This window comes from Arachis stenosperma, chromosome 2 (assembly GCF_014773155.1).
Source record: "Arachis stenosperma cultivar V10309 chromosome 2, arast.V10309.gnm1.PFL2, whole genome shotgun sequence".
Lineage (NCBI taxonomy): Eukaryota > Viridiplantae > Streptophyta > Magnoliopsida > Fabales > Fabaceae > Arachis > Arachis stenosperma.
This window is the reverse complement of record NC_080378.1, coordinates 29,613,146-29,622,023: the sequence shown is the minus strand read 5'-3', so window position 1 is coordinate 29,622,023 and position 8,878 is coordinate 29,613,146. Positions and strand designations below refer to the sequence as shown.

General features: G+C 37.7%; 1 long non-coding RNA gene across 1 annotated transcript; it reads right to left on the bottom strand.

Annotated features, from left to right (window-relative positions):
- Positions 1-250: 250 nt before the first annotated feature.
- LOC130960819 (uncharacterized) lies at positions 251-1,820 on the bottom strand. Its single transcript, XR_009079250.1, has 3 exons — positions 1,474-1,820; positions 1,085-1,185; positions 251-596 (listed from the first exon to the last, which is right to left on the bottom strand). It is a non-coding gene; the product is annotated as an uncharacterized LOC130960819 (long non-coding RNA).
- Positions 1,821-8,878: the final 7,058 nt, after the last annotated feature.

Genomic DNA, 8,878 nt, shown 5'->3' with positions numbered 1-8,878 from the left:
CTCTGCACTCTCACCTCTTGAAACTCACTTGGCCTCCCACTCTCCTAACAGCCAGCACCTCCCACTCCCAGCCCACGCAAACCCCTTTCTTCCACCACCTCCCAGCGCTACCGAACCCTTCCTCCCAGTAGGGGTGTTCGCAGCGCGGTTTGGTTCATTTTTTTAGAGAAAAGTCATCCGATCCAATCGTTTAGTTAAATTGCAGTTCGGTTTGATTTGTTTTTTTACGAGAATATCTGAACCAAATCAAACCAATTAAAATCGGTTTGGTTTGCTTTGGTTTGTTCGGTTTTTTCAATCAATTAAAAAAAAAACTACCATACTATTTCAGAAACAAAGCCACAACATCAAATGAACAACAATCAAAAGCAAAAAAAAAGAAACAAACAATAAAACCACAAAGAACTGTATTTCTCAACACATTAGGTCACTCGTACATAATAGGAATGCAGTCAATGAACACTACTTCAGTCTCTTATTATCATCATTTTCCATTGGTGAAGCATGATACCAAACTGGAGGTAATCAGTTCGAATAGAAGGAACGTAATGCTTGAATTTGTTTTGAACTCCAAAACTACATAACTCGGAGAAAACCTGAAAGCAAGATGTCTTTCTTTTTTATTTACGTAAAAACAATTCGTGACTCTATCATCAGAACAAGATATTGAAAAAATGTGTAATAACATGTTTGGTTTGATATTTTAAAGTCCTAAAATCAATAGAGGAAAAGGGCCACTAGCTTATAGAATTCTAAAGCAAGCAAACAAAACAAAACACCTAGTATACTCTGGAATAGACTAGAAGGAAAGATGAGAAAGGCCATTGGAAATAATTGACTTTCATATTGCGCATATGATTCATCCATGGATAGTTCTAAATATATGGTATTCAAACCAAAAATAGCTTTCCAGATATCATGATCAGTAAATACAACTTTGCTTGCTAACATCCATACCATACAGTGGGAACTGAAAAAAACAACTATTCAGGCTATGAAGTAAACAAAATTACTTCTCTCGCTAATATTTGAATTCATTCGACAAATTCCAACAATATTTTGATCTAACTAGGTAAATACTGACCATTGATAGAATGTCATGCTCTACCCCCTTTCAATTTTTTGATTGCAAGATGTCCTAATCTGCAATGATTAACGCCTCTTCTTGTTTCCTTTCGTGCCAGACTTTGATGGTGTAGCAACCAGATACACAAATAGAACAATGTTGGATATTACCGAGATAAGAGATCCATACTTAGCCAGTAACCAGATACACAAACACAACAATAAATACATTGAACATTGAACAATACATTTAGTGAACAACAATCAGAAGTAATTTCATTAATCAACAACAAATAAATTAAACAATGAATACAATCAGCAACAAATATACACTGAAACAAAAATTAAACAACAATGAACAACAATCAACAACAATGAATCAATGATTATTGAACTGATATTGAATACCTGAATCGGAGGCTCCATATCTGACTTGACTCGGTGGCTGGGTTGCTTTCTGTGAGGCCATAAATGATGTTGTGGGTGGCTGGGTGGTGCTGTTTGCGAAGCTAGAAATGGTGCTGTGGATGGCAGCGGGGGTGGTGCAGTGTCCGCAAGGGTGGTGCTGTCCGCAAGGAGGTGCTAGGAGGAAGGGTTTGGCGATGTTGGGAGATGGTGGAAGGAAGGGATTCGCCGGCACTGGGAGGTGCTAGAAGGAAGTGGGTTCACGCGGGCTGGAAGGTGCTGGGAGTGGGTTTCTTCGAGAGTAGAGAGTGCAGAGTGAGTGTTTTAAGCGATGGCTAGGTTTAGGTCACGTTTGGGGGGATTGGTTTTGTTAGGATTTTTTAGTGAATTGGTTTGGTTGGGTTTAGTTAGGATTTTTAGTGTCAGAACCAAAAATTGAACTGAAGTACAGTAAAAACAGCAAAACTTGATTTTTTTGATTTTTTAGGCTTTCGTTTTGTTCGATTTTCAATTTTTTCGATTTGGTTAGTGGTTTTGTTCGGTCCGGATCGATTTTAAACACCCTACGCATACGCAGCACCGGCATGCGTACGCAAAAAAGCTAAAAAATTACACCCATGCGTACGCGGAAGTTAACATTCGTACGCAAAAATGCAACTTTTACACTCCCGCGTACGTGGCCATTGGCATTCGTACGTGGCAACCCTTTTCTGTTTTGAACTCTTGCGTACACGGATGATGTATGCGTACGCGACTTTGTCAAAATAACACTCATGCGTACGTGGGACTGGGCGTGCATACGCATGACCCTATTTTGTTGAAAGATGTGATTTTTGTGTTTTTAAGCACTCCTATAGTCTTCTAAACCTCTTTAATCGTTGTTTAAGATCCGCTAGCTAATGATTAAGCTTTGGGACGACTGAGAGCGTATTGGGTGGACGAAAATAAGTTTTTTAGATGATGAGCTTAGAGCCAGTGATTTGGTTTTGCAAGTCTTGTGGATGAGATTAGTGTAAGTTAATTTGCGGTGTATTTTATTGATGAGGAGCTGAGAAACGAAGAAAATTGAGCAATATCTTACATACATGATTTGGGAACTTGAAAGAACCCAAGAATTGAAAATGATTAAGATGAGATGAGAACTTGATAGTGAGTAGGACACTATATCCCAGGAATGCTAAGAACTCGAGAGTTAAGAATGAATTGAGATGAGAAAGATGATGATGACTGATGAAAGTCTGAGGTTGATGAACTTATTGAGCCAAACACTATATTCCAGGGTGGAGAGTGAGCCAAGCATTATATCCTAAGGAGCGCATAAGAGTGAGCCAGGCACTATATCCTAGGGTGGAGAAAGTGAGCCGGGCACTATATCCCAGGGTTGCACATAAAAGTGAATCGGGTACTATATCCCAAGGGTGCACATAGTGAGCCAGACACTATATCCCAGGGACGTGGTAGAAAGGCTACATCTGAAAGGATGTGTCGGGTTGGCAACTTTGAACCGACAAGTGATATCACGAGCTAAAATAGGATAGACATTCATCATATGTATCTTCTATATGCTAGTTTGCTTTGATTATTTGAGTTATGCCTAATTAAAAAATATGCCTAATTGCTACTTGATCTACCTGCTATACATGTATATTAATTGTGCTTTACTTGCTTGCATTATTTGTGTTTTACTGGGTTTGAGGAGGTTCGGTAGGCAGTGGCGATGGGATCACATAGAAAGTAGGTTGGCGAAGGTTGTAGGACAGGGGTGACTATTAGAATTGAAATTCCTTAAGTTAGATTACCCTGTTTGTGGTTTAATTTATATATTTCATTAAGCGTGAATATTCTGTATCAATGTGAAGTTCTAGGATTGCCTTTGACTTCTTGGAACCTTAAATCTTATCTATTGGGCACTATTACCATGCTGAGAACCTTTGGTTCTTATACCATATGTTGTTGTTTCTCAAATGCAGGTCGCAACCCACCTCGGTGAGTTTATGGATGGTGACAGAGTGGAGGATGGTTCAACTTCCTATTTTGATTTACTTTTGTAGTCTCTCACTTTTGTATATTTTGTTGCCTTAGAGTCTTGTAATTTGAAAACTTGATAGATAGGATGTTAGTTATTTTAAACATGAAAACTCTATTGTATTTCTATTTTGACTAGTCGGCATAAACTCCGCAGGCTGTGGTTAGTCCTCTTTTGTGTGTGTATATATATATATATATATATATATATATATATATATATATATATATATATATATATATATATATATATATATATATATATATATATGTTTACTCTTTTTTTCTGTTTATCTCTTGTGCCTACGCGTTTAGTTATCGTGTGTGAATAATTCGCGCTTTTGTACCTCTGTTTTCTGCGTCTTTGAGCTTTTATTCCTTTATTGGGCTTCTAGTGTATTATATTCCTTGATTATATATATATATTATCGTATAAGCTTTAGAACTGTCGTGGCTCTTTATCTCCCTTTGCTTTACAGCTAGAGGTAAGACTTAGAGTGGTAAGATGTTACAACTTCTGTTTCTTCATTTGATGATGCACTCCCAACACCAAACTTAGGTTTGATGTCAGGGGGAGTTTTGTTGATTTCAAAAGGAGGCTTGGGTTGCAAACTCTTGTTAGCCTCTTTTGTGTCTTTAATTTGTTGTACCACCTTTGTTTCTTCTTTTCCCTTCAAGAAATGATGTGGAGCCGTCAAAGGTGCTTCATTAGGGGGTTCTTGGAGGCTTGGATCAATTGATTCAACCTTCATGCAATTCTCCTTCTCACTTGAATGATGCATGATTTTGAAGACATGAAAAACTAAATTCTCATCATGTACCCGCAATATTAATTCATCATTTTTCACATTTATTAGAGCTCTTCCAATGGCTAAGAATGGTATCCCTAGAATAATAGAAGTATTCTCATCCTTGTGCATGTCAAGAATCACAAAATCTGTTGAGAGGAAAAATCTCCCCACTTTGACCAAGACATTCTCAACTATTCCACGTGCATATTTCATAGATTTATCTACCGTTTGTAATGCTATCCTTGTTGGTTGCTCCTATTTGATTTGTAGCTTCTTCATCACAAATAAAGGTATTAAATTGATGCTAGCACCTAGATCACATAAGACTTTTTCAAAGGTTGTGCTTCTAATGGTGCATAGAATTTGAAAGCTCTTTGGATTTTGCATCTTTCTTGAAAAATTCTTTTGAATTATGGCACTACATTCCTTCGTCATTAGCACAGTTTTATCTCCCTTTAATGACCTCTTCTTGGATAGCAACTCCTTCATGAATTTAGAATAAAGAGGCATTTGTTCTAAAGCTTCTTTAAATGGAATGTTGATGTGAAGCTTCTTGAATACCTCCAAAAAGTTAGAGAATTGTCCATCTGAGGTGCTGTTTCTTGAGCCTTTGAGGGAAAGAAATTCTTGGTTAGTAAGGAGCCACTGTTTCCTCCTTTGGAGCCTCAATTCTTGGACAACGGTCTCTTTTTCTTGCTTCTCCTCTTCAACTTCCTCATTGTGTGCTTAAGTGGGATCTCGATCCTTTTTGCTAATCATCCTTCCACTCCTCAAGCTAATGACCATGCATTTTTCTATTGGATTAGGGATGGTGTCACTAGAAAAAGCATTTGTGGGTTTCTCCACAAATTTTTTAGCAAGTTGACTCACTTGCACTTCTAAGTTTTGGAGGGAGGATCTAATCTCTTGCATGAAATTGGTGGTTTGTTGGATGAATGTGGAGGTGTGTTGGGTGAGTTTTTCTAAGGCATTCTCTAAAGAGGTGGTCTTTTGTGTGTTTTGAGATGGTTGTGTGGGAGGTGATTATGGTTGGTGAGGCTTATCAAGTTGTTGAAGTTATAGGTCTTCTGGTTTTGATTTTCTCATCGAAAATTAAGGTGGTTCCTCCATCTAGGATTATAGTTTTTAGAGAACGAGTCATTATGTGGCCTAGAGGAATTTTCCATGTAATTGACTTGCTCAACAAGGGGTTGATCATGATGAAATAACTCCGAAACTTTACTGTGAAGAACTTTCCCTCCTATGTCATAAGTGATGCCTTGTGTTACCACGGTAGAAACTTGCATGTGTCCAAGTTGCTTAGTGATTGCATTGATCTGTTGAGACATAGCCTTGTTTTTGCATCACATAAGACTTTTTCAAAGGTTGTGCTTCCAATGGTGCATAGAATTTGAAATCTCCCTAGATCTTGCATCTTTCTTGAAAAATTCCTTTGAATTATGACACTATATTTCTTGGTCATTAGCACAGTTTCATCTCCCTTCAAGGACCTCTTCTTGGATAGTGGTGCGGATTTTACAACCCACACTTACTAACCAGCAAGTGCACCGAGTCGTACCAAGTAATACCTTACGTGAGTAAGGGTCGATCCCCCGAGGATTGATGGATCAAGCAACAATGATTGATTGATTGGCTTAGTTAGGCAAGCAGAAATTGGTTTTCAGATGTTCAAAAGGTTTAAGTTTGAATTCAAAATATCAAAAGTATAGACAATTAAATAAATTGGGAATAAAATATGGATAAACAGTTAAGGCTTCAGAGTTATCTATTTTTCCAGATTAACTTTTCTTATTAACTATTTTAATTATGTAGGATTTAATTTATGGCAAACTATATGTGACTAGACCCTAATTCCTTAGACCTTTCTAGTCTTCTTTAAAATTCATCAACTGCCAATTCCTTGGTCAATTAATTCCAATTAGAGGATAAAAATTAATTTTCAGTTTATATGCCACAAAAATTCTAATTACCCAAAAATAAGGGGATTATATGTCACGTATCCCATTAAATCCAAATAATTAAAATTTAGGAGAATATGTTTTCAAGCTGTTGTTCAAGTAAAGAGCTTTTCCGAGTTTTACAAGAACTCAAACAAAAAGAGGGTCATACTTCCGTTCCACCCAAATTCATAAGATAAAGAGCGAAAATAATTCTTAAATATAAATCCAAAACATAAATTAAAATAGAAAAAGTAATAAAATCAATCCATACAAATAGATAGAGCTCCTAACCTTAACAGTGGAGGTTTAGTTGCTCATGGAATGTAGAATGTAAATTTGTATAGAATTCCCTAATGGAATTCCTCTAATGTAATGTACCTCATAGAAGAGAAGTCTTCCCTTTTTATAACTAATCCTAATTAATTTAAAATCTAATATTTTAAATTAAGATAATATCTTTTCCTATTTTAAAATCAAATTTGAATTTAAATCAGAATTAACTAACTACTCCGCGTCTTGTAACGTGGGGACCCCTTGGCTTTACTGGATCTGTGCCTAACTTGGGTGCTAAAATGGGGCACAGAAATCACCCCAGCGGTTTCTACGTCTTCTGCACGTGGCGCATGTCACGCGTACGCGTCAGTCACGCGTACGCGTCGATAGTCTCTTCCGCAAGTCACGCGGACGCGTCGGTCATGCGTCCGCGTCGCTGAGCAAACCTTCAAATCACGCGTACGCGTCAGTCACGTGCACGCGTCAGTCACGCGCATGCGTCGCAATGGAAAGCTCCAAATCACGCGTACGCGTCAGTCACGCGTATGCGTCGCTCCTCGCTGAAATCTCTTTTGATTCTTGAGCTGCAGAAACTCCATCAAATCCAGCCGAATGCTATCTAAAATAAACAAAATTGTAAAAGACTCAAAGTAGCATCCATATTGGCTAAAAGATAATTAATTCTTTATTAAACTCAACAATTTAGATGCAAATTCAGTAGGAAAAGATAGGAAAGATGCTCACGCATCACAACACCAAACTTAAACTGTTGCTTGTCCTCAAGCAACCAAAACTAATATATGCTTAGGATGTGAATTTGCATGAGAATGAGAGTTCGATTAAGCTCTTGTCTCTTCTCTTAGTGGGGTTTACAACTGCAATCCTGAATAGTTTTGGCATCTCACTCTCCTTTGAATCAGAAGAATGTTAATGTCATTCGGATTTAGAATCCGGATAATATTATGAATTCTCTGATCTTTTATATTTCAGTTTAATCCTTGAACACAGCAAAATTTACTTTAATTTTTATTTATTTATTTATTTATTCATTTTTTTCTTTAGTGCTTTGCACCTTGAGCCTAGCCGTGACTTTAAATGTTTTGTCTCAAGAGTTACTTGACACCGAAACACCACAAGAACTTAACTGGGGAACTCTCTTTAAGTTATGATTTTTCTTTCAATTACTCCCAGACAGTGGTGCTCAAAGCCTTTGGCATACTCTGTTAAACGCACTTGGTCTCGACTCTAAGTGTTCTGTCTCAAGGATTACTTGACACAATCACACCACAAGCATATGACTAGGGAAACAACTCTTTGAGATTTTAATCATGTCCGACCTCCCTAGTCATTGATGGACAGAGCCTTGGACCTTGCTTTTATTATTATTTATTTATTTATATAATGATTTTTTTCTTTTACTGTTTCTTTTGCTTTAAGGATTAAATTTTTGTTTATTTCAGAGAAGTCATAATAATTCTCTAAATTCCTGTTCCTTATACATCAACATCCCTTGATTCAAATTCAAATATGCACTGTTCATATCATGCATTCAAAAATCACAGAAAATACCACCACATTTAAGTAAATAAGACTATTCTTAAAATTAAACTCAATTTCTCATGCAATACATCACTTCTTTTTTCTTTTCTTTTTAGATTCAAGTTCAGTGAGTGGTACATGAAACATCTTTTCAGCATTAAAGTAATTAAAAGAAAACTAATCCTAGGATTCTAACAAATAAAAGATCATGCAACAAACAAAGCAAAATAGCAGAAAACTGGAACATAACGTAGAAGAAGAGGGGGAGGAATAAAAATGAAAGGAACTCAACCACCTTAGTTATCATAGCGGTCGCTTTATTCTACAGGTTGTGCTCCTCAATTAAGATGATTCACCTCCCTTTTGTGCCAGAAAACCAATAAGCGCAGCGTCCAACAACACCGAACTTAAAGGTTTACTTGTCCTCAAGCAAATAAGAACTGAAAATAGAAGAGACAAATATTATGAGGAGAGAAAAATAAAAGGATAAAAGAATAAGAGAGAATTAGGATTGGGAGAGAGAGAGAAAGAAAACTGGGCGGCGCAAGCGACGCAGACGCGTGCAGCACGCGTACGCGTGGGTCACGAATGTTCTTAATGACGCGTTAGCGTCAGCCACGCATCCGCGTGCCCTGGATTTTGTGCGATTCGTGCGAAGCCAGCCGCGTGCCCGCGCAACTTTCTGTTCGCATGGCTTGGGAACCAAAATTTTATACGACGCGTTCGCGTCACGCACGCGCACGCGTGGATGGCCAAATGTGCAATTGACGCGGCCGTGTCAGGGACGCGTCCGCGTGACCAACTTTGTGCATCTAGCACACTTCCTGCCCCAAGCCAGCA